General features: G+C 35.8%; 1 protein-coding gene across 1 annotated transcript in view; it reads right to left on the reverse strand.

The window, feature by feature from the left end:
- LOC108231834 (protein phosphatase 1 regulatory subunit 29) overlaps positions 1-25660 on the reverse strand; it is a 152291-nt gene that overhangs the window by 28012 nt on the left and 98619 nt on the right. The window contains exon 3 of the mRNA XM_017409193.3: positions 12272-12320. The gene's annotated coding sequence lies outside the window, so the exon portion shown is untranslated. The remainder of the gene's footprint in view (positions 1-12271; positions 12321-25660) is intronic.

The following is a 25660-nucleotide window of genomic DNA, read 5'->3' on the forward strand; positions in this document are numbered from 1 at the left end:
CTGAAAATTTGACATCGTCTCAAAGGCAAGTACGCACAACTCCTACAGTGTGTTTCTGTTTTCTTTGTGTTTCTGTTGATTTCAAAGACATTCATTGCCCCCAAAGTAAACTGTGTAATCTGTGATGTAACATATCCTGAAGTAAGTCTGAATTACGCTTTAAAGTACAATTAGTGATTTTTGCTTATTTGTGTAGCAGAGATGAGTCCTTTCCCCCACAGTTCATGCTGTATAAAAGAGCAAGGCTATCACACCGAGCAACATCATAATGATGGCAGTGATTCACTGCTTGTGTGCTTGATAGAATGAAATATAAACCCCATGACAAATGAACTTTATGCTCATATCAACACAAGCACACTTACTCACACGCATGCACGTATATATCACACACTGAAACAAGGTTTGAGTTTTTTTACACACAAATGTGAACACATCAGCCCGGGAACCCACGCACACACACACACCTGCACACACACGTGCATACCCTGGAGATCTTGAATTGAATCATAGACAGAGCAGTCACCAATAGAAAATCTAATCCAGCCAGCATGATATCTTCAAAGTCAACCTGCAGCTGAAAGTGTGTGCAAATCTTACATAATAAGACTGCCTGAAGCAACAGCTGGACAATAACCAGAGAGACTTTTCATGGGCAGGGAATGAAGATAATTCATATATTGATACATGATCCTAAGGCCATTTTATCCTGGTGCTCATTCATGTTTTACCTTGCTAACTAAATGCTACTGACAAAAAAGTCCCCTTGTGGAGTAAAATTTGACCAGAAGTAACTTATAGTTAGGATGGGAATATTAGTTTGACATTAAGGTGAAACAATTTCTGCTCAGACTACACTTAGATTATGCAAACTTTTAACTTTACGATATATATTTTCTTTACACATCGTAAAGCAAATTAAATCACTGTGCTTTTCTTTTTTTTCCATGAGTCCAAATGATATGGTAAGACTGATCCTCAAACTAGAAAGACAAAACCCAAAACTAATACTAAATTATACGGTGTTATTCGCGATGGTGCAATTAATGTTGTCCAACCAATACAAAGACAGTATCTCAAAGACACTTGGCATAACAACTAAGACAAAAAAAATTATCTTAGGAAAAAAATGTTGTTTTTAGTTTAGATTCAAATTTCAGGCTTTTTAGTTTATTCTTTAAAAAAAAATCACAGTGACTTTTTTGACTTGGTTTGAAAACAAAAAGCACAATTGAAATGAGTGATTGATCCAACACAAAGCCTGATTTCACTTCTTTAAAGTAAGTTCGACTGAACAATGCTGAGATAAACAATGGCCAACGAGGCTCACAGATAAACAGCCAACAAAAAAGGTGTTATTGGAATGTTTAGGTTTTGTGAGTTCTTGCAAAATAAAAAAAAAAAGTTGTTTGCTTGTCAGATAACTTTATATGTAGATGACGCCTCAATAAAAAAAATTTATTAATAGGATTCTACCAGCTCAATTTTATGTGTATGATCATAAAGTTGTGGCTGATCCCTGAATATTATATTAATTTAAAATTTCATCTTGTCTGAAAATGAGTTGGACTTTGTTCTCATGCAGTTTAAAAAAGCAACAATTACAAAAAGAAAATAAAAAACTCTCATCACGATTGCTGGTCAGACTTGAAAAAAACTGGACTGCATTGAAATAAAAATTATATGCAACTTGTGGAGTTTGATTACTTGGATAACTTTTTCCAACTGTAAAGTATTAGTTATTCACCAAATCTAACTTTTAAACTGAGATGTATTATTACCAGTTTAAATTTGACAGTGGTTAATTGGCTTTGAATTAGACCTGTCTCATTTTCTGTGGAGTACTCCAAGATGACTTGTAAGTAACTGTGCATTTTTTTTATCAGCTATGTCAATGTTCTCTTTTTATTATATTTCTAAACAAATCTGTCCAAAATATAATTTAAAGAAACTTCAAACTACCATATTGGCAATCCAGCAATTGTATTTCACTTTTCAGGAAAAAAAAAACAAAATAAAACAGAGTCATAAATTGTATGATTACATCCAATAAAATATAACCACTTATATGTATCACAACAGTATCCAGTGGTGTCATCAATATACCCACGATGAGCAGCACAGAGCCATAATCTTCGTAATAATCTCAGAGTATGAGCATCTTTCTACTTAGACAGTTTTTGGACATCTTTGTGTCAAATCCTAAAAAATAGGTTTGATTTTGCAGCACAAGTGTCAGAGCCTATTGATGCCACTGCATCTACTTTAGTTGTACTGTCATTAAAGGGGCGTCTCTATTCAATTTTTAGACATCTGACACTGGCTTTGAAGGCCTTAATCTAAAACTCCCTTCTTTGGCACCTTTATCTAAATCCCCCTGGGTGTGGCTAGCCTTCAGAAGACCAGGATTAACTTCTCAACGTTAGATTGGCCAAGGCCAGGCCTGTCACACCCAGCAAAGATTTCAGGGGGGGGGGGAAAGGAAGGCGTATTTAACAGAATAAAATGAAATTGCTGTTATAGAAGCAGAGATAGCTACAAGAAAAATGCTAAGAAAGTTACTGATAGGGACAAAAGTCCCAGATACAGCAAGGAAGAGAATAAAAGACTTAAAAATGACAGCAGTGAAGGTAAAAGGAGGATTTAAGCAAATGAACAGCTTTGGCTGCAGATAAAACAAGATATATTTTAGAATAGATTGACAACAGAAATAAATTTAAACCACTTTTAGCTTTACAGAAAAGAAGACAACTGAGATTTAATATTTACTAAACAAGCAGATGTAGTAATGTATATTATTTCAGTTAAAAACATTACGATAGTAAAGCTGAAGAAGGTGCACATGACAACCACTGGGGACAATGACAGAGAGATAAATGCTTGGCGAAATAGGACCAGTGGTAATGTTCTTTTCAGCTAAAGTCTCCAGCTCCGGGTTTAGTTTGTGACAGTTCCCACGTCTCATTATCAGGAGAGATGAATGTAGTGACATGCAGTTCGAGCTTCTATGTCACTTCTCGTGAGTGGATGTTGTAATTAAAGCAGAGAAAGGCATAGAACTTTTTTTAGTTTGAAAAAGAAAAAAATAGAAATTGGCTGGGAAACGCGGTCCATTTTTCATATCTTCCTCCATCTTTCTGTTAGCAAATAATTTAAGCAATCATGCCGCAAATGTCAACTTCCATATACTCAAACACTATTTGGTTTCTTCTGGATGCTCTTTATTATTATTATTTTAACTTATTTAAATAACTATCTTTTTGTTTTGATTCTTTAAGCACTAACCTTTCTCAGTATTTCCATTGATTGACTCATAATTAAAGTGACCTTGTGTTTGTGACGCTTGTTTGTTTTCATTCATTCTCCAAACTATTTGAAGTTTGAACAGGTAAACTCGGCGGGACAGAATCACTGATTAAAACCTTTTGAATACTAAGATCAAGAATATCAAGGACTGCTATCACAACAACATGCCTATTTTACAGCTTTTTATACAGATTTTACTTTTTTGTATTACAAAAACACTGTGTTGCCAAGTCCTGTTGTGGATGTATTAACACATATTGTACTAATTACACCATAAACTTTACTATTAATGCCAATAATTCTGTGTATTTCTTATTGTTATGAAATGATGGACAAAAATCTAAAACTGTGAGAAGTTGAAATTAGTTCTAAATGCAGTAATAGTTTATACACAATACTCTTATGTCATGTTAAAGAGAAAACAGGCTTGCTCAGTTGACTGCAGATAAATGCAATTGTCAGTAAATACTTTTAAAGTATTTTGTTATTTTGTTTTAGAAAACAAAGAAAATATAGTATGTTTATGTGGCAATCTGCAAATGACTGTAAAGCTTCAGCACCAAACTTACTGCATGTCAGGTGAGGATAACTTTTCAAGCTTGGCCCTCCAGAGCGGCACATTATTAGCCATTTGCAAACATGGTTGATCTAAAGGCCCATTGAATGAGTGTATAGAGATTTTGTGATTGTTTTGAAGCTCTCAAACTCGCCTGTCTCTCAGATGTTTTTCATTGTATTTATAAGCTTCAGGCTGTTCTGTACTTATCTGGTTGACCCTGGTCAACATTGTTCCTTTCTTACAACCTAACTAGTCTTGGTGTGTGATGTCACTTACACCCAAACAGCCACGATTTAGGAGCAGAGCATATGGAAAAGACATACCAAAAAGATGTGACTAAATGAAGCACAAGTTGCAACTTGTTGCATTACACTAAATATCGCCATAATTTATGACGGCAAGGCTAGGTTCCTCAGCTGAAAAATAAACAAGGCAGCAGTGTGTGGCTGCATTATCATTAATATTTCCTTCTCATAAAACTCCACTTCCACATGATTTGATACCATGTTCCCAAGCTTATAATGCAAGTTTATTCACTGACCATAAAACTTCAGTACACATTTTTGCTGGAACTAATGGTAGTTATTGTTAACGTTACAGGAAAGCTCTTTTTTATACTATTTCAAGTTCAATTTATTATTATAGCACCAATTGTTGTTTCAGGGCACTGTGAATAAAAATAAACATGTCCAATTCAAAATAGATAGATAGATAAAATCTATCTATCTATCTATCTATCTATCTATCTATCTATCTATCTATCTATCTATCTATCTATCTATCTATCTATCTATCTATCTATCTATCTATCTATCTATCTATCTATCTATCTATCTATCTATCTATCTATCTATCTATCTATCTATCTATCTATCTATCGGCCTCATATGAGTTTTCCCCACAAAAAAAATTGCCATCCACCTGAGTGGACATGTGGAAAAGTTCTTGTATAAATACAGTAAAAAAAAATCTAAAAATTTTCAATAAAAAACAAACGATTTGGGGAAAAAATCCTGGCTGAAGTTATCATAATTCATGCATGAAAGCAGTTTAAATTTACAAGGTATAGTAAATGTAACAATGATATTTTCTTTATTTATTTTGTTTCTGTGTATGTTTCTTTTCACTCACTATCAAGCACAGCGAGCAAACGTGGTTAGACACATGTACTGTATGCTGCTGAAGTGTTTGGCTGTCATGTCTCCTGAGCTGGGAATCTCCAGATGGTACACGGTGGAGTTTAAAGACAAATGTGTCACACAAAAGCTTTTCACATGACTGTCACTTTGTCTAAAGTGAGAAACAGAAAGAGAGAGAGTAAGAAAGTGTCCAGGAGAAAAAAAAAAAATTGCAATTTGAAGCCAGTCGCTGAGATGGTCAGAGTGACATTCAACAACACAGCTGAACTCATGTCCATTTTCACATGAGGTTGTTAATGGGTGAAAACATTGTTTCACCAGAACAACAGTTGTTCTGAAAATCTCTTGAGACCAGATGTCCGAAGCTTTTAGCCATCATCATTCCAAAGCCCTAATTTGATGTATATTCAACTGAAAAGTATAATTGAATGCATTTTTCAGCCGTGTGAAATACAGACAACAACCAGTGAAATAAGTAGAACGAATCACAACAGTGATCACACTTTTATACGTTTAAATTTATTTATTCATTTTGTTTGAGTGACATTTCTGTTCTGTCATAGTTAAGAAAAAGTTCTGACACATTTTCTGTTACGCTGACACAGACTGAAGAGTAGTTCTAAGAAGTTTTTCAGACATGCTGTGCTTTTGAAATAAAAATGACACTTTAATGTTTTATAGAAAATTTTCCTAAATGCATTTTGCAGTGGCTCTTTGGGGGGTTTTGAATGCCCGGTGATACCTCTGACACACGTCACCAGACAGTCTTATACAAAGCATATACTGTAGTTCAATTCAAGTAAGAGTCCCTAAGCCTCTCGCAACTCAAAGCAATATCCTGAGAAATATCTTCTCCACCTTTTTGTTGCTGGTTTGGAGGGTTTTGTTCGAACCAGCGTGAGACCTCTCTGACATCCGACAGCGGAGTTCAGAGCATTTTATTGTAAAGTTTCATACTGCTTTTCAATTTACTTTCTTCACATGTTTTAGTCTTGTTTGCAAGATCTAATATTTTAAAACATATATGTCACTCAGCAGTCAGCAGTGTGACATTAGTTCACCATATATTAGATCTTTTGCTGAAAGGGGTGTTGCGGTAAGAAACAGTGTTGGATTGTTATCACGAAGGGCGCTCACTTCTTGCAAATTCCAGCAGTTACAAAACTGTTTTTATGGTATATCACAGCATTTATGAGTACTGTACTTGTAATATTTTAAGAAGTTAAGAAATTTAGGAACTGTTTTAATACTCTGAACTATATGGCTGAACCAAATTAAGTCAATACAGTGAAAAGCAGAGGTGGTTTGCATGTTGAGAAAATATTTTATGTTTGTTAAATTAACAGTAAATGTGTTGGGTTCAAATATATTTAAGGGCTCAATGAAGCATCAGATTCTGCAATCTGCAATCCTGCTGCAACACAATATCATTCATCTCTGTCAGAAAGAACTGCAGGTAATTGGTGCATTTTGGGCTCATTTCCGGAAATGATTTGCTTGAGTGGTGACTCGAAGAACATCTGAGGACAGACTAATGATCTTCACTAGTTTTCACCTTCACCTGATTCAATTCATCAGCCTTTAAGTTTAATAGAAGTGTCCTCTTCTTTTTTACTCTACTCTTTTTAACATTTCTTTTGTTTCTCAGTCACTTATTGACCTTTTTTTTTTTTTTTAAACTTATTTTCTTTTTTCTGTTTGTGATGCTTCTCACCCCGTTCCACTGCTTCATTTAGGTGTTTCTATTCTGTCCAGGTTTGAGTTTCTTCTTTCTGAACACCCCTTTCAGATTAATTGCAGTCCTGTTTAACAGTCCCTCTCCTCTTTTATTTTAGCTCCAAACCACTTCTCTCTGTTCTTCTCTTTTTTCTCCATTTCTCTTGGTATTTTTACACAATGGCAACTGACATTTCTGCTTGATGCATTCTTCTCCCTCGTGGCCTCTTTTTGCCACCTCTTGTGTTTTCTTTTCTTTTCTTTATTTCAATTTCTTTTTCTTTTTTTTTTTCGTAGCTTCTTTGAAAGGTCCAGCTCAGATTCCACTTTCTTCCATTTACTTTTTCTTTTGATGGACTGAGGAAAACCTTTAGCCTTTCTTGTCCAAAACTCCTCTTTTCCTTTTTTTAAATGTTGAATGTCATCACCTTCCGCTTCTTGTGTGAACAAACACATCAAAAGTTTTACTATCATCAGATTTGTTTTGGATTTTGCTCTTATTTTATTCTATCTCTGTCTCCATGTTTTGTTCATGTTTTTATGCTACATTAAAGGACCAGTCTCAGTAGTCTGATTGACAGCATTTGGATACTTATTTTACTTAAACATTGTGGTTTTGAGATGAAAATTATACAGATATGCATATATGCACAACAGTTTGAAATCCATGTTAGCACTAAAAGGACCTGTGAGAATACAAATTTCTAAAACAGTTATAAACACCACATCCTGACATGAATGTCTGGATACTGTCTTAAGCTCCTATGGGGAAAAAAGCTTTTCATATATATTTAAATACCTAAAACTGCCCTTAAATGGATTACACATGCTCAGTTTCAAATTTACAACCTTGTGTGAAACCGCTGAACAACCATCGGCATGTTTGCTCCGTAAACTACCCCAAATCCTTCCAGCAGTACTAGTGATGTGGAATAAATCTCACGCCTAACTCTGTCAAAACACAACACCGCGAGGCAACTGCCAAGCATTTCTTTTTCTTCCATATCCTGCTTTGCTTACAGCAACTTTCTGGAACAGAGATAAGACTTGTTCCAAACTTTGGCACTCTGTTTCCGCAGGGAGTACTGGAAAAGTGGGGGCGGAAAGCTAAAGACACAAGGAATCACTGAGCAATTAGTGAAAATGCAACAAAGCTGCATTTGCGGTTGTTTTGCTTCTATATTTTATTTAGGTAATTTAAAATGTCACCATAATAAACAAGTTAAGAAACATTGTAGTTTTGATATTTTTTTCAATGCATATATTTACATTAAATTTACTATTTTTGATTATTGTAGATTGCACCTGGTGCCCACGACTTGTTAGTGTCATAATTGCAAATGTTTATATCCAGTCCAGTCATCCATCAAGTCAATACCAACAGGCGATCAAGCATTACTACAAACATTCAGTATTACTACAAGAGACAGTAGGAACAAAGAGCACTGATTGACTTGAAGAAAATATAACTTCTGAGTTCTTGATTCTCAAAGTTTTGTCAGTGGATCATAGGTGAAAAATGAATTAGTGGAAAACAGCTTGTTCTAACACTGTTGAGTTGATTGATAAGGTTTGTAGTGTAGAAGCAAAGGTCTGTCAAAAGGTAATGTTAACCGAACTGCTCACCTGATTTGAAGTTGACTTGGTAGGGTATCAAAGCAAATTCAACTTTTTTATTTAAAGAACATAGCTTCTCATGTGATTGTTTCTTAACAACTCTCAGAGGCAGTAGGCCAGGGATTGTTAACACTTTTCTTCTTTTTTTTTTCCTTAGAGGCTACTATTACTTGGTTTAAAGGATTGAGGGTTCCGCACACTGAACTAATGGCAGTATAGACCTCGTTTAACTTTCCTCAAGAGTCTTGAATAAAATCCTGGTTTTCGGTTATCTTTGTTTGTTTTGTTTTTCTTTAAGGAAATCAGAGGTTGGTTGACATGAATCAGGGGCTGAATCTGGTCCTCATGAAAAAGCATGGATGGGTAATTTGTCAATACAGATGATGATTTGCAATTGTTTTAAAAAAATAGTTTGATAAAGATGTAGAAATTCGATTTGCTTGTTTAATGTCATGTTTTTGCAGTTGCTTTGTGAGCTACATATTCAAACTAGTTCATCTATACAGATATGATGTTACTCTGAAATGAATCTTTCAAAACATATGCTCCTTCCTCAGATCTACTTTTTTTCTAAATGTTTTAAAATGTCTACTAAATTTAAAAGTCAAGTGAATTAGGTGCAAAGGTGTAGCGAATTGCTTTATCTCCTTATTTGCCGCCCCAGCCCATTCCTTATCAACCCAGAAAGTAAAGCAAAAATTAAGGAGGCCCGGAGAATTAAAGTAGTGGAAGAAGATGGTATCAGGTCGTATTATCTTGTCAAATCTAAAGTTATTTGAGAAGCTTTGAGTTGATGCCAACTATGCCACATGGAAGAATGGTGATAGAGAAATTTAGATCAGCTGATAAAGTACTTTTACTTGCTGTTAAGGTGTTTGATGTTACGAGAGATCATCAACTTGACAACTTTAGAAGCTAAAAGCTGAGATTGTGGTGCTTAAGATGAGAAATGCTGTTTTTATTGCCTCAAATGGATGCAAAGAAACTCTGGACCTCAACACCACAGTATACCCACTGCTTATATTATACACTAGTTTTCTTTGTTAGAATAAAAGAAATCACCTTTTTGAATAGCAAACCAGTTCAATAGATCTGATTACTTTTTCTCAAGGATGAATGGTGGTATGTAAGACCACTAGGTTTGTCTCAATGATGTTTTAATGTGTCTTTAAGTGAATAGATTTTTCTACAAAATGAAGGCTTACTAACAGGACAAATAAAAAGCTGCAGTTATTTGCCTTAAAAAACACAAAAATGCCTATAACTCGGTTATTTTTAGAAATATTGAGCTATCTAATTAATTAATTGGAACTATTCTTGGCTATATGTTGTTAATGCATTATATTTTTGTACATATCCTAAATGAATTTACATGTGTATTTGTTTGTATTCAGTTCTCTTTCTGATCTATTAATTATTTTTTACAATGAATATTTTCCTGTTTTTTTTTTTCATATGATTCATAACTTAAACAAAAACTGTTTTAGTTGGTTGGTTAGTGTACCTGCTTACACCATTGAGGCTTACCATTTCTGCTTTTTACACATGCTGTGCACCTCTAAAAGGTTTCTCAGCATATTTGGAAAAAACTGAATTTTATGATCCCAAATGGCAAAATTTTGGATTTTAGCCTGCCAGTTTCTCAAACTGAAGTCTGGAAAAAAGTGACTCTAGTTTATATTCATCAGGTGCATACAGAGTGAGGAAGTGTCCATGGTTATCCATGGTAGAGGCTCACTTGTAACCTAACTCGTAAACTGAGTATTTTTTACTTTTTTTTATGTACCAAAGAGTTCTTTGTTCTCGTTCTCTCATCATTGAGAAAGAAGACCTTATTTGGACCATTACCATAATAATCCTAATATTGGCACTCTCCTAGTTTTGGGGCACTTAATTTGTCTAATTATATTTGGGCAATGAATACTTGACCACAATATAATTGAGTGCGGCCACAAGGCATATAATAGCTGAGAAGAGGGCAAAAGTAAAAAAACAAAAGACAAATTAAAGTTGCTTCCTAATGCATTCATTCATTCTACGCTACTGATAAATGTGCTATTATGTACATTAATAAATCACGACTGAAATTTTCAATTGACAGAAACTAAGCTATATCTAATGAAACTGAAAGTAAATCTGTGCTATAAATAACAGACCTGAATGCCCATGCCAGCCAAACTTTAGGTTAAACTCCTGCAGTTCTGAGCGTGATCGACTCCGGATGTATCTCGTTAGCACGGCCCACTGGAGGCCTGTGCTACTTCAAAACACCTCCATGCTGCTGAGGCTATTGCTGAGCCTGCAGGCGCTATAAATAGAAACCAATCTGCAACAGTACCTAATGAGCACAATCCACTTCAGACCCAACTGACAACAACCAGCCACAGTGTGCGTGAGTGTGTGTGTGTGTGTGTGTGTGAGTGAGTGAATGAATAAGGATACAGCTGACTATGCTGTTTTGATCATGAGTGTACTGAAAATCACTGTTCTGCTGATGAGTGAGTGTGTATGTGTGTGCATAAAGCTTTTGTTGCTAAATATAGACAAAGCACTTTTCCAAATTTTCTCGGCAACGTGACAAGAAAATTGCTTTCTTCGTCTTTAGGTTTCTGTGGCTTTCTCTCCCTGCAACCTTCCTTTTTCTATCTAGTTTGAAGCCTCTTTTAAATTTCATTTTTCTACCATGCACATGTTACTTTGACTTGTCACCTGCAGGACTTTACTTGCATGAGATATTTACATTAATTTGGTAATGTGATGTATGTTTGTTTGAAGTAGTTTTATCAAAATTTGCTATGCTGTAAATCTTTATAATGGAATTATTACTCATCTTTTATTCATTTCAGATGTTTATAAAAAAAAAAATCTGACAGTAGTCGGCTCTGCACGCTTGACAATCCCCACAGGTGGCAGCTGTAATGCTAGCTATGCAAAAAAAAAGCTGAAAGTTATTATCTGAAATGGCTAAAAGCTTTCTGCCTTTCTCTCCCACATTGTTTTTTTTTTCAGTGTGAATGGTGTTGCAAACCAACACTAATTAGAAAAACCATGGCTCAATAGCTGTAGATCAGTGGTACTCAGCCACCTACTGAGAACCACATGCTGGGGACCAATCCACACATCTGCCGCATCACGATATGTGACACAACAGAAAAGCTGTCAGCCCAGGTGACAAATGCTGTCACTGCCTCGTGAAAAAAAGGAAAAAATAAAGTTCAATGTATATTAAATGCCTTTATAAATGTTACAGATCTTTTATTGGCAGGGTGAATGGATATTAATCTGCATTAATCCTTTTGACATTTAAGGAGTGATAATCTGTGTGAATCTTGCTTTTTTATTTGGCAGGATTGCACTCAGCTCCCCAAATACCAGTTGTCAGTCAAAGCCTGACACTAATACAGAGTTTGGCATTTTATTTATGTTTTAAAAAATATGGTTTGCTTAGAAAGTTCTCTCTGTTCTCTTCAGTGGCCATCATTGCTCATAATACACTTGATGCTTTCTTCCTATAAAGGGTTGTACTGCTAAGGTAGAAATATGGCTTATATAGACCATTTATCAATAAATTCCACTTTGAACAGACATAGTGTTTCCTGTTAATCCCAGAAAGATATTACAGAAGCTGCAGACAATTTAAAACCTTCCTAAAAAAGATGATAAAATGTATTTTTTTATACTAACTTCTATAATCATGTCACAAACAATGAGGAAAAAATGATTAATAGTGCATTCAGGATTGTAGGTGTATCATAATCTCCAAATAGCAAAGACTCCCATGTTGCTGTTTTAAATATTTTCTTGTACCTTCGATTTTCGTCTGTCTACTAAAATGTTTCCATCAGGGAATACAAGTTCTGAAGCATCCATGTGTGTACCACAGGTGTTTGACATCCATAAGCATTCAGTCTGACAAGACGATGGGAATAATTACCTTGAATTTGATGCTGTCAGATCATCCACCGGTTCTTAGCAATGAAAGCCTGCAATAAACGGAAAGAAAGTAAAAACCTGAATGAACCATCAGTGTCTTCCACTCAAACAAAGCAGATCCTCGCTTGACATACGATAAATATTACAGGAGTGTGCAGTGAGTGTTCTGATACTGTAGGTGTGTTTGTCTGCATCAAAGCTGACTAATGAGACAGAAATGAAGCAGCTGGGGGCAGGTTTTATTTAGAGAAACCAAGATACAAAATAGCTGACTGTTCTAGACCCAATGCAAGCAAAATTTGCATATGTTTATTGAACCCTTTAAACTGTTATTTTTGCATGATTCCTTTTGTAAAAAAAAAAAAAATATATATATATATATATATATATAACATCAGACATCTCAGTCCAGAAATGTGCAGTTCTAGGCACAGCCAAGATACTGCGCAGAACCCTCAAGCTCCCAGGCCTCTGGTAGAGGACCTGAGCTCAGAGGATGAAACAAAAAGACCACCCGCGGAGGGTGAGAAGGGAATTTTTTTTTTTTTATATTAGAAGTTGTTTTCGTGATTGTGGTATGTTTAGCACAATGCTCTTGATTAATCTGGGTTTTTTTGCAGTAAAGGCAAATTTGTTTAAAGCAAAATCATTGCTTAACACATATAGGAGACATGAACAAATAATAGCTTATTTGCCTATTTAAAAATCCATACTATGGTCCATACTATAATATGTAGTATATAATTAAAGAAAACATGACAGACACTTGTCTGAAATAAAAAAAAGTCTAGATCTTAGTGTTCTTGTTACAACAAAAGAGAAAGTCAAAGGTGATTTTGGTATTTTCTTCATGCAGCAACAACCTATGTCTGTACCTAATATTGTGCAATATTTAAGGGATCTACAAATTTCCCACTCTCCTTACTTAATCGGAGGAATCTGACGTTTTGATTCAAAGTTTAAGATTTGTGTCTCATATCTCCCATTGAGTTACCCTGAAAAACAACCTTGTAGGTAAAGACTGTCAGGAATGACTGAGCTTATATCAGAACCACTAACTAGCCACCCCATATCAGGTGATCCATCAGAAAAACTGAGTGCAAGTCTATACCGACTTCATTTCTCTTCGCTGGACTTTGATATGATGTCAACAACTCGAAGGAACACAGGATGAATGAAGAAGAACCATACACCAGTTTATACACAAAAGGACACACACAGACTTCTGTTCTCCAGATCTAATGACTGGACTACCTGCTGAATGACTGCTTGCCTTGGCAGGCAATCTGTAACAATTACTGGCTCTCTATTTTGACCTTGATAAAGCTAGCTGCGTAAGAGCACACATCGATAAAAAGTTTGAGAAATGAATGTGCATGGCTGCTGAGCTCGTGTGTGGATCCAGGTCTGATCCAGGCAAAACTTTTGCACTAAACGACAAAAACTAAATAGAAGTTCAATTTCTTAATACAAACAAACAAATAAAAAACTAAATAATAATCTAACTATGAAGTATTATATTAGAAGGCTAATTCAATCTTTATTTTTATTGTTTATTATTATTATTATTTTTATTTTTAAAGACAAAATGGGATATCATTTAATTATCAAAATCAAAAAGAAATCGTCTGAGGTTTCTCAACCAAAGACATAACACAAAATACACAAAATTGTGCTGTGAAGTGTTTAGCTGAGAGAAAAGACAAAAAAATGTCCTGCAATGGGGAAAAAAAGAGTGAGTCAGGAAGACTCATGCTGATGTGTGAAGGAGCTCGTTTTAGGTGATGGTTAAGTTCACAACCTTTTGTCCACAGTTCTGAACCCCTCTACACACAGCACTGCAAGAGAATTTCAACTACTGAAGTTTTTGTAGAAGGTTTTCTGTGCAAACTTATACAAAATCATACCACAAATATAGGTCTTATTTGACTTTTCTGACATCTGCTTTTTTAAAGCTTTTATTTTTCTGTCTTTATATATTGTTACCCTTTTTGCAAGAAAGTCATGATGACATGAAAAGACAGAAGAGGTTATAGGACAAAAAACACAAACTTCTAAACAAAATATGCAAAGCCTATAACAATAAGCTGATGAAAGTAAAAATTATAAACAATCAAAACTGAATTAGATAAAGCAAATTTTATGAAAAAAGTAAGAGAGGAATAACAAAAGTCAAAATGTCAAGGTTAACATAAAGTGTATAATAATATAATTGGTCAAGTTGCCCTGTTTCAGCATAAGGGCAACTCAAAGTGCTTTACATAAACAATAAAAAAACACTTTTGACAAAGTGCAAAGGAACAATCGAAATGTAGAAGATGAAAACGTAAAATTAGAGACTCTTAAAAAGATGAACAGTAAAAGTAAGTTCTTTCAGCTGCTCCTTTCTTCAGGGGTTGCCACAGCAAGCAAACAATTTGGCTTTTTTATGCAAGATGTCCTTCTTGCAGCAACCTGGGCTCAAACCTGCAACCGCAGGATTACAAAACCACGTCACTGACCACCAATCCACCGCAGCCCTATGCTAAAAAAAAAGAACATTTCATAAAACTGAAACTTAAAAGCAAGCTCTGATTAACAGCTGGAACAAAAGATAAAGGAACATAGAAAGGCAGCAGCAAACAGGATGGTCTTCAACCTCGTTTTAAAGCAACTTGCAGTCGGAGTGGTCTGGCAGTTTTCTGGGAGTTTGCAGCACATATTTAGTGCACAAAAGCTGAATGCAGCTTCTGTGTGTTTGGTTCTGACTCTGAGAACAGAGAGCAGATTTGATCCAGACGACCTCAGAGGACTCAGTGGTTCATAATGCATCAGAAGATCAGAGATTAATTTTGGACCCAAACCATTTAGAGTTTTGTCAACCAGCAACAAGATTTCAAAGTCAGTTCTCTGAGCAACAGGAAGCCAGTGCAAAGAAAATCCAGTATTTTAAAAATGAAGATGACCTAACTAAATAGCATTTATCAACCACTCCCAAATTTACTCTATCACAGCTTCACAGCTATAAGAACAAACTAAAAGGAAAAGAAAACATCTAAAAGGTTTTGGCTTTTAGACAGGGCAGTGGTTCCACTGTGATTCAATTTGCAGAAATCTGAGACAGAGTGAGACTGGGCACCTCATGGCTATATTGTGCACAAACACAAAAAGGTAACACGATTGTTTTCAGTCACACTTTGGAATGCATAATGTGCTGTGGGAATGTGTTGGTGAAGCTGTAAAGTCTAGAGCAGAATGAGGCGAATGCACACTGAATAAATCAATTATCTTGCGTGACTGATCCAGTGGATGACCTGCCATTTGGATGTTAAGGTGTCAACAATTAGCCTGTAGAAGAATGTGTAAACAAGATAGTGCCATCCCCTCTAACAATGGCTCTTCTTGTGCTGCTGAAAGACATGGCTAACTGCAGAGTGCGAAAAGAAAAAAAATGTTCCGGGATCATACTGATCTATTGGCCATAGAAAATGACCGTATCGCCACCTGTGACAGCAACATTAAAACCAGTGATCAGACTCCCTCTTTTGTGCAACTACTTTGTTTAACCCTCCCGTGGCCTTTGGGTCTATGATATTACATAAGATATGTAATAAGATATTACATATTTTTATTTCTATATTACTTTTTTATCAATTTATGTTTCTATGAATTGTAGAAACTCTGCTAGTTGTGTTTATGGTAACTAATGTTTAAACCTGTTGTGCTATTTATCACATATTATTGCATATCAAAGATTATCAAGGGGAATTGTTTCCTCATCACTCTTCTTGTCATCAGTGTCATGATACAAGCAATGACTGTAAGCCTCAATAACAGATTGTCTGGTCAGTGAAGAACAGATTGTAAGCAAGGCCTCAAAAAAATCTCCATACACCACAGGTTTGAGAAAAGGTCAATATAAGATTGAAATGATGAAAAAGTGTGGGGCTCATGTGGGGACGATTCTGTTAGAGAAAGATTTCTGTGGAGGTTGCAATGGAAGCAAAATAGGGGAGTGAGGTGTGTGTGTTTGTGTGTGCTATTTCAAAAACAAATCCACTTGAGTGTTTGAGAAAAGAACCATGTCAGTCTACTAAAATCAATTTTATAAACCCAGTGTCTCATGCATTAGTTTGAATGGTTGCTCATCTTTAGCTGGGAACAAGCACAAGTGTGCAAAAAAGGTAGAAAACACCCAAAATTGAATGAAAATTATCCAACTGTTTTGTGTTTTCAGATGACTCAAGTCGACAAAGTCATTGAATCGGATGTCAGTCGGAAAAAAAAGAAACATTTTTGAAGAGAAAACTGAAATGATCAAATTTGACCAAGACACAATATGAGCCACAGCATGTGTATAAAGCAGTGATGACAGATGGTTCATACAATCACCCGGGGTATTTAGAACGGGGGACACAAATTTTGAAAAGACAGTGCTTCATGTCAACACGGCTTATTTTGCACAACTCCTATGATGCTGCAATACTGGCTACACTTTTGAAAGTTCAGTGTTGTGAGGCATGTGTGTTTTGATTAGTTCAGAGTATATTTTTTAGAGTTGGTTAAGTGTTAGGAAAAAAACATATATGTGTGTGTGGTGTTAACTTTATTGTAAACAAGTCATAAATGTTTGGACTCAGCTATAGAACATCTCCCACTGAGCTAAACATCAGATAGGCAGTTGAAAGGTCCTGCTGTGCCAAACTCATAAACTGCTTAACCCCCACAGAGCTCTGGCATTGTTTCATCCATCACCATGTCACCAACAAGTAAACACACACAAGTTCTGCCTTTACTTCTCAAAGTCCTGTATGCAATTTTATGTGGCAAATTGTATTTTAACATACTAGACTGCAAGTCAGTGGCAAACAAGCGTTTTGACGTTATGGTTTGAAGACTACCCAAAATCTCTTTTCTACTGAATGTTTGGCATCCATTTTTAAGGCCTGGCTCATCAGGAAAACACAAAACAGACATAAGAATGAGCAGCTGAGGGTGGAAAACAGATCTGTCTTTGTTTTTAGCCCAACAATCAAATTAAATAAGATATTGTATTTGGATAATTAGAACTGAACATGCTTGTTTTGAAGATTTTTACTGAAAATTGTCAGTTTTCACCATCTGAGTCCTGTTTGGATCCTACAATCAAAAATAAAACATAAAACATGCACTTTAACTGGTGAATTGACTTCCTACATCCCCACCAATATGACTATTAATAGGGCAATGCTCTGAAAAACAACTAACCTCTCTTTATAGCCAAAACCTGGTTCGTTGGAAATATGCGTTTTCTTATGAGCTTTTTCGAATAAGTAATGACAACATGATTTTTAGCAAAAGAAAATTAAAGAATCTGAAACTTTAGCATAAGTCTGTATGTACATTTGTACGAAAGACTGCTACTGTTGATTGCAAACTGGAAGAAAACTAGCCAAAATAAAAAAAGTCTAAAATCAAGTGAATTTTTTCTACTGTTCCAAAATTTACTTAAACCCATAACCTATAGTAATGAACAAATTTTAGCCAAACATTTTTTTTTTATTTCAACTATTAAAAATCTGAATTACACAATAGATTTTGCAAAATATAATTTTTTAAATGTATAGCAACAACAATAATAACTAATCTGTTGTATTTTATGACACCAGTTAAAATGTATTTATTTCTTTTTCCAGAGAGTGCGACAGTCCACATAGGTAGTGATAAAGGAAACACAAAGCTTTCACTGCACAATCTCTCTCCATCACCTCCTGATACACAATGAATGAGTGGTGGACCGAAACATCATGGAGTCCTGGAGCCCTAGAAGAAATAGTGGATAGGAGAAAAGCTGAGATGGGCACAGAGGCAGTGAGGGTGCACAGAAACAGCAAGCTAATGGCTGTAATTCAACTTCACCTCCAGGGTAAGTGAGTGACAGTGCAAGTTTAAAGCTAGAATCAATGAGAGTTGGTAAGAAGGGGAGTCCACAGAAGAGTGGGGGTACTGACACAATTCAGAGAGAAAAAGAACGGCTTGGATGGAGAGATATGACACCAGTTACAGGGAGAATTCAAAGCTGGGGATATGACAGAGCCATCAAGCAGGGAGATGGATACAGGTCAAGGAAAATTAGATTTTCCTCTTTTTCTTCCTTCTCAAAGAGCCGTTAGGTATCTAGTTCACACGAGTACCAACACCCGTCACGCCTCTAACAATACAAACGCACACTCTCATGCTACACTGAGATGATCACGGTCACACACACTAGTTCAACACACAGACATTAATCACAGCTACAGTCTAGAAAGGGAATACAACAGTGTATTTCCCCCAGGGCAGCTGTTCTGCTGTTTTGGCTCAGCACTCCCACTTGGTAAATGTAGTATCTCACCCTGAGACAGAAGTCTTGCTCTCACAGGGTGTGTTTGGAGGGCTGTGGATCTTCATATGAGCTATGTTAAAGACGGAGATCAGATATTTTAAAGTGAAAAGGGTTGGAAACAAGTCAGTCTTTCTTGTTGTAAATAGCTCTTTTTTTGACACATTCAGTTTGAAGAAAGAGTTAAATTTTGCCAGGGCTGATGAGCTAATGGATAGACCAATCAGGAAAGGTGTAACCACTATAAAACAACTCCAAGATCAAAAATTTCATACCTTTCATACAACCGGTATTTCATAAATGACATTAATTACACATTTTTTTCCCAACATAAAGACTGACATTCATGCTGGAAGAGCTCCATCACTGCACTGGAAGTGCTACTGACACTATTATCACTTGCAAATAACCATAATATTCTGTGTAAATATTTATATTCTGCAAAATGACAACTGTGTAAGAATTTATAATATAGTATTCACATGAGCCACTATAAAATTAATGAAACTGGAGTTGTTTTAAGATGGCAGCAATTTACTTGGTTTATTTGATTTACTTGAGCCATTTACTCATCAATTCATTCAGGGTTACTGTTTCTCCAAACTGAGCCTGTTTAAGAGATATCCGCAATATATTATTTTTTTTATGTTCATTTTTAATATGTGGCGTGCTATATGGCCTTTACTGAAAGTAGCTTGTTCTTAAACAACAACGTATTATTCCGCTGTACTTTTTAAATACATTCTATAAATTCATCAATTGGACAGTTACTATTTCCAATCAAATATTAGCCTCAACAACCCACGAAAAAGTCATATCAAAAGCATTTTTTAGCCTGCACTAACAGAGACTCTGAATTTCAAAAATGAAAGACAAAGGAACAGTTTTTCTTGTAACCGCTACATCAATCATTCCATGATGGGATGTCTGCCAAGTGACCTATTTCAGAGTTTCTGATAGAATATTTTGCTGACACATCCATTTGATCACAGAATGGTTTCCAAAGAACAGAATTTATTTTCGGATAGAAAAAAAAGAAAAAACGTTTCTTTGAACCATCATTTCTTGTAATGTTTGGTGGTAAATCACGATACTGTGATTTTTTTTTTTTCTTTGCTCAGCTCGGTTTGTTTGACTGCAGTTTTTTATTTACCCAGAGTTTGACAGAGAACATGTTCTCATGCATGTGGCCAGGTCTGACGCAGGCTGTACTGCAAGAGTAAAAATGCAGGATCCACTGAAGAGCAATAATGATAGAAATAATCTTGACATTGTTTATTAAGCTACAAATCAGCAGGATAAAATAATACAGCTCTACAACCTAATAACTTCCTTTATTTTTTTATCTGAGATTAAGCAAGAAGTTAATTAAACTAAAGCCTAATGTATGGCAATGAGCCGGACTGCTGAGTATGCAGCACCTTCTTTGAGTCCATGTTGGATTTTAAAAAGCCATGCAGTTGAAGCTTTTCTACTTTACAATAAAAAGCAGCAGAGTACCAACAAACTGTTGACTTTTACCAAACAAGGATGACTTTCACCAAACTCTGAATAAAAATATATTACCTGTTTTATTTATAAATACATTTTTCCTTTATGTTGGATTATTGTAGTCAGTATCCTTCAGTGTTTAACGTGCAACATTATAAACTGCATTTAAAAATGGTTTGATTGTTGAACCAGTCTAACAATCAATGTTAAACACTGAGCTTAAAAAGGTCCCTACCATTCTGGAGGTGCTATCTAAAAATGAACAGCTCTGTTCCAAAATATACTATTTCTTCAATTTGAAGAACAAAGTTGCACAAAGAAAAGGGGCAGGGTTAATGTAAAAAGAGAGGCCAAGTGATAAAAAAAGGAAATATAAGATAGAGAAGTTGTGATCAGAGCAGGGAGAGGAGTGGAGGGAAAAACACAGAAAAAAAGAGAATTAATAAATAGCACAGTGATTGGCATGTCCTCTACAGATAAGAGAAGGAAGGGTGGAGTATTAAAAGGCATCAACATCAAGAGTTGGCGAGAGAAAGGCATTCATACAAAATGATCAGAGCAATAGTTTGAACAGAAGGAACAGGGGAGACAAGAATCATAAAGATTGGATGAAAACAGGGAGGAGTAAAGAAGAAAGAAAACTTAGGAGAAAATACAATATATGAGTGAGAGGAAAAGTAAGGCAGAGAGAAAGTATGAGTAGAAAGGCTTAATTGCTAGGAGACAAGAAGTGATAATAAATATATGAGAAAATAAATAAATCTAAAAAGAATGTGATGATAAGAAGAACAGGAGTACTGAAAGGAGTCCAAGAAACTTAAAAAAGGGACTATAGAGGAAAAAAATAGTGGAGCTACATCCTAATTAGGGAATATATGCTAAAAAAGGAGAAAAAAGTATACAAAAAAGGAAAAACACAATGCTGAGCAAAATCGAGGGGAATGAGAGGGGAATATATAAATAGCCAACAGGAATTTAAAAGTATGTGCAGAAAATCAGAAAAATGAAAGTTACCAAAAAAAAGGAACTTACAAACTGACATAAAGATGACACTCTGCTAAATCTGGAAATATTTATTTATTTTCCTGCCAGAATAATATAGGTAAAGATGAAGTGGTATCCTGAAGATGCAGATGGAGAAACATCAGACCAGAAATGTAACTCACTGAGTGGGTAAAGTTTGAAAAGAGAGCAGAATAACGACAATCAATATGAAAGAAACTAAGAAGGCATCAGAGTCAGGTGACAGAATAGTTTGTGAAATGCCACTTCTGTGCTGTGAACCAAATGTGTGATGACAAAGAAGGAGGGTGGGCTGTGGCAGAAACCACAGCATGTGTGAAGAGGAGAGGTGATCAACTAAAACTGAGAGGAGTCAAACACAGTGAACGAGTGAACGGGGATGAGAGAGATGACAAACGAGGACAAGTTTAAGAGGAAAGAAAGAGTGTGAATGGAAGGATGTGTGAGGAACAGCTGAGGTAACCAGAGGAGATATCTGCAAATGAGACAGAGGTTGAGCAAGGTCTGAGTAATGTTGTTTCTGTGCTGTCACACTAATGAGACTCAGGTCGGCTTTATGGATGCACCCCTTCCGGTAACATCCCTGTTTGTGTGATTCTAGATTAATGGACACACACACATTCATAAACATACTGTATATAGAGGTAGGCACAAAGTGCTGAAGGGGAAATTGCAAGCATTACACTGTGCATAATGCATAGAAATAGAACTGCAATAAAACAGTGTAATCAAAATGGGCTTATTTGAATATTTGCTGCTTTGCAGCTACGTTTTTATGGGTCATCACTATTTTTTAAAGGCATGAACTCAACTCTACTCAACTTTATTTATCTAAGGAAATGACATAAAATATGATCAAATATAAAATGACAATTTCTAAAAGCAATTTGCAACTGGCAGCAACATTAATAAAATTGGCAAGAAAACAAAAGTATATAAAGAGTACATCTGCCTGCCTTTATGTATTGTATGCACTGTATACGTATGCATACATTTATATACTGGGAAATGTTAGAACTAATGAAAACATGATGGCTTGAAAAACCTTTTGAACAATCAGTTTTTGTGACCTCGCACATCCTTTTACATTGATATATATCCCAATAGTGTTGGACTTTTGGTAAATCTTTCTTTTTTTTTTGATTTGCAAATTAGTGGTTTGGAGGTCCATCCATCCATCCATCCATCCATCCATCCATCCTTACTACTCTTTAAAGGTCTTTTGTCAATAGATGGCAAAGCACAGAGTATAAAACATTTTTTAAACATGGTTGACAAGGATGTACTTTACTACAAAAAAGCTCAGACAAAAGCAATGTAATATTAGACAGAACCTTTCAAAAAATTTGATAAATTAAACATGTTGTTTAGACAATTATTAGTTTTTGCTGTGAAAGAATAGACTGAAGCTGACACAAACATAACTTTCTGTTATTTTGCAACTCAGTCATAGTTTCCGCTGAGTTTAGTTCAATGAAGTGATTTCTTCTGAATTATGTACACATGGGGCCTAAAAACAGGGGACCTGCAAACATGTAGATTAAACCAAATATCAAGAATTTGTTTGCATTTTAATTCATCATGAATATTCCTAACAAAACAGAATTAAGCTTACAACACTCTGTGCTCAGGTCCAACATGTAAACAGGGTTAACCATAGTAACATACAACAAGAGAGTCATTAGAAAAACATATACAAGCTCAGCAAACTGTGTTGCTGAATGGATTCAACAGAACAAAGATTACTGAATATACACAAGCGGTACCTCATCTTATTTCTCTAAGATTTTTTAAAACTAAATAATACCCAACCTATTTACACATGATTATAGTTCTTTCACTGTAACTACAACATTCCAAGATGCTTTACGAACCACCATACAAAGCATTTGTTTTCTTTCCACTTAATTGTAATTAAGCTTTTAAAAATTCTGTTTGTTTAAGGTAGCTAAAGTATTCAGTCCTGGTAAGTGCACCACTCTTCTTTGCACTTCTTCTGAAAAATCCTGAATTGTTCACTCCAACTCCAAAACACAAAACAACAACAACAGAAAAAAACGTACTTAAGCATCCAGTTTGTTTTTCTGGAGGCAAAATATTGCTGAGAGCAGAGCTACTGTGGCCCAGATTTTTGATCTGGATGACACTTTTAGTTTTCATTGAATAAAAGCATCAAATCAACCATTACCCAATGGCAGAAAAATCTGACTGACGGAATAAAGAATAAAACAATTGTTTATTCTTTTTAAACATTAACCGCAAATTAATGTTAGTCAGGTTTTGTTTGCAGAGCACATTTCCCTTTCAGAAATAGCAATAATATAAAGCAAAGTAAATCGAATCAAAAAAGCCCAAGCAATGGCCTCTTGTTAAAAACTGTACACACTGAAAGTTTCCAGCCACAAGGAAAATTGGTGCTTTTAATGTCTATAACAGAGTTTTTGGTGAACAACAGGAAAGGTTGGAAAGAGAGCCTTAAGACATTCTCCTGTGCCGACTTTTAAATGACTGAATCCATTTGAATAAATCCATAGGTAGTACAAGTATGAGACTAAATATACTCCTGGAGATGCAGAGTGTGGTAGAGGAATGTCTCATGCTCTAAGAAAACAGTGTCAATGTGTAGCATCTGGGCTCTGAAAACAAGAAGAGTAGAAGTCGGACTGAAGCGTAACAATAATAGCTGAACACAGAAGGGAGGCTCAGCGCCAACAGGTTGATGCTGTTTCGCTGATATGAGCATCTGCAGGAAACAGCCTTGTTTCCAGGTGAGGAATGCGTCGCATAACTTCAGCACTCCAGCGTAATGAGAAAAGAGCGCCATAGTTGACTGACTCACGAAGATGGTAGGCATTATTTCATATTTCAACCAGTGTGAAACAATTTCTGCATAATGAGATACAGTCACATAGTAAAGGTCCGTTAAATTCCCATTCATCAAATTCTGCATTTACTCAGCTTTCTATTGGTGTGGGGGCTTTAAAGTGGTTTGTAAACAAGCTGTAAAAGAAGAAACAGGTGTGGCAATTTTAAAGTGTATTTAAACTGCCCCCCTCAGTCAGCCTATTTATTTTGTCCTAGTCGAGATTCCAACTCTTCTATATGTAGGCGGGTTAGACTGCCCCACTTTATGCCAAGGCTCGTCCAGTTACAACACCAAACCTTTCTTCTTCTTCTTTGAGAGTTGGGGCGTTTAATAAAAAAAAATTAAAAAAAAACTCATGAAAAATAATAAAAAGGGTATAATTGAACCTAACCACATACGTTTAATATTTGCCTTTATGTTTGAGTTTAATTTTTGAACCTTCTGTTTTTTGTGAACTATGACTGTATTTGGCTTTGATGTTTTATTTACTAGCTGTGTCTGAAGTGCTTCAGTTATTCCAATAGGATTTGATAATATGATGACTATAGTTTGTTGTTTAACCCTCCTGTGGCTTTCTGGTCAAATTGACCCAAAGTTAGAGAGGCTTATCCACCTCTCTCTATCACTCTCTCTCTCTTGAGGGCTTCAGAAGGATTAGGTAACTCAACAATGGGTTAATTTAATTATAAGGACTGATGAGACATATCTCCATTCACAACAGGAACAACAAACGCCAACTACTTCATTGTACTCTGTGCGATCACAGTAAAGCTTATATTCATTCATTCATCTAAACCAGGGGTCTCTAATCCTCTTCCTCGAGAGCCAGTATCCTGCATGTGTTACTTGTTTCCCTGCTCCAACACATCTGATTCAGAGGTTAAATTACCTCTTCATGTTCTGCAGAAGCCTGTTAATCACCCATTGGTTCAAATCAGGTGTGTTATCTTTCTATGCACCTAAAAATATGTAGTCACTGAAAGTGCCATTGGATCGGTATCTAATCTATAAATAAAAGAATAAGCCAGTGATGAACATAACATGAACAAAATGAAGAATGTAAAAAATGATATGGGGGGATTGAGAGATAGTGGCAAAATATTAAAATAGTGATGAGTCAAGAGCTGATCTCTGAGTCCTATTTAGCAACTTAACGACACAAGAAATGTCAAGTGTTGATTAAATATTAAAACACCAAGGGAGAAAAGAGAAGAAACCCTGTAACCTCTTTCAATCCAGCGCCTCGCTCCTTCTTTTCTTTCCTCCTGAGCTCATTTTCATCCAAGATGCAGATACGGCAAGAGAGTTAGGAAGATACTAAGGGGTACAGTGAGACGTGGCAAGAGCTCAGAAGGCTATGGGAGAAAGAAAGTGGATGAAAGAATGTGCTGCTTTCTGGCAGCTTCAATTTTTTTATGTATCAGGGTCATTAAAAATGGGCAAGCCACCCCAGCTCCTAGTGGGAGCCTATTACACTAGATTGTCTTACAGTGGGATAAGTATCTGTTTTTGCACTGGCTGTCTCAGTCTCTTGATCTCACACAGACATGCTCATTCTCCCTCACCCCCCTTCTGGTCCTCTCTTCTGAACTCTGGAAACTTAAAAGGGAATTATGTGTAATTAACAAGGGCATATTGTGGGGTGGTGACAGAAGGTTTAGGGCATTTTT

The sequence above is a fragment of the Kryptolebias marmoratus genome, linkage group LG3, assembly GCF_001649575.2.
Source record: "Kryptolebias marmoratus isolate JLee-2015 linkage group LG3, ASM164957v2, whole genome shotgun sequence".
Taxonomy (NCBI): Eukaryota; Metazoa; Chordata; class Actinopteri; order Cyprinodontiformes; family Rivulidae; genus Kryptolebias; species Kryptolebias marmoratus.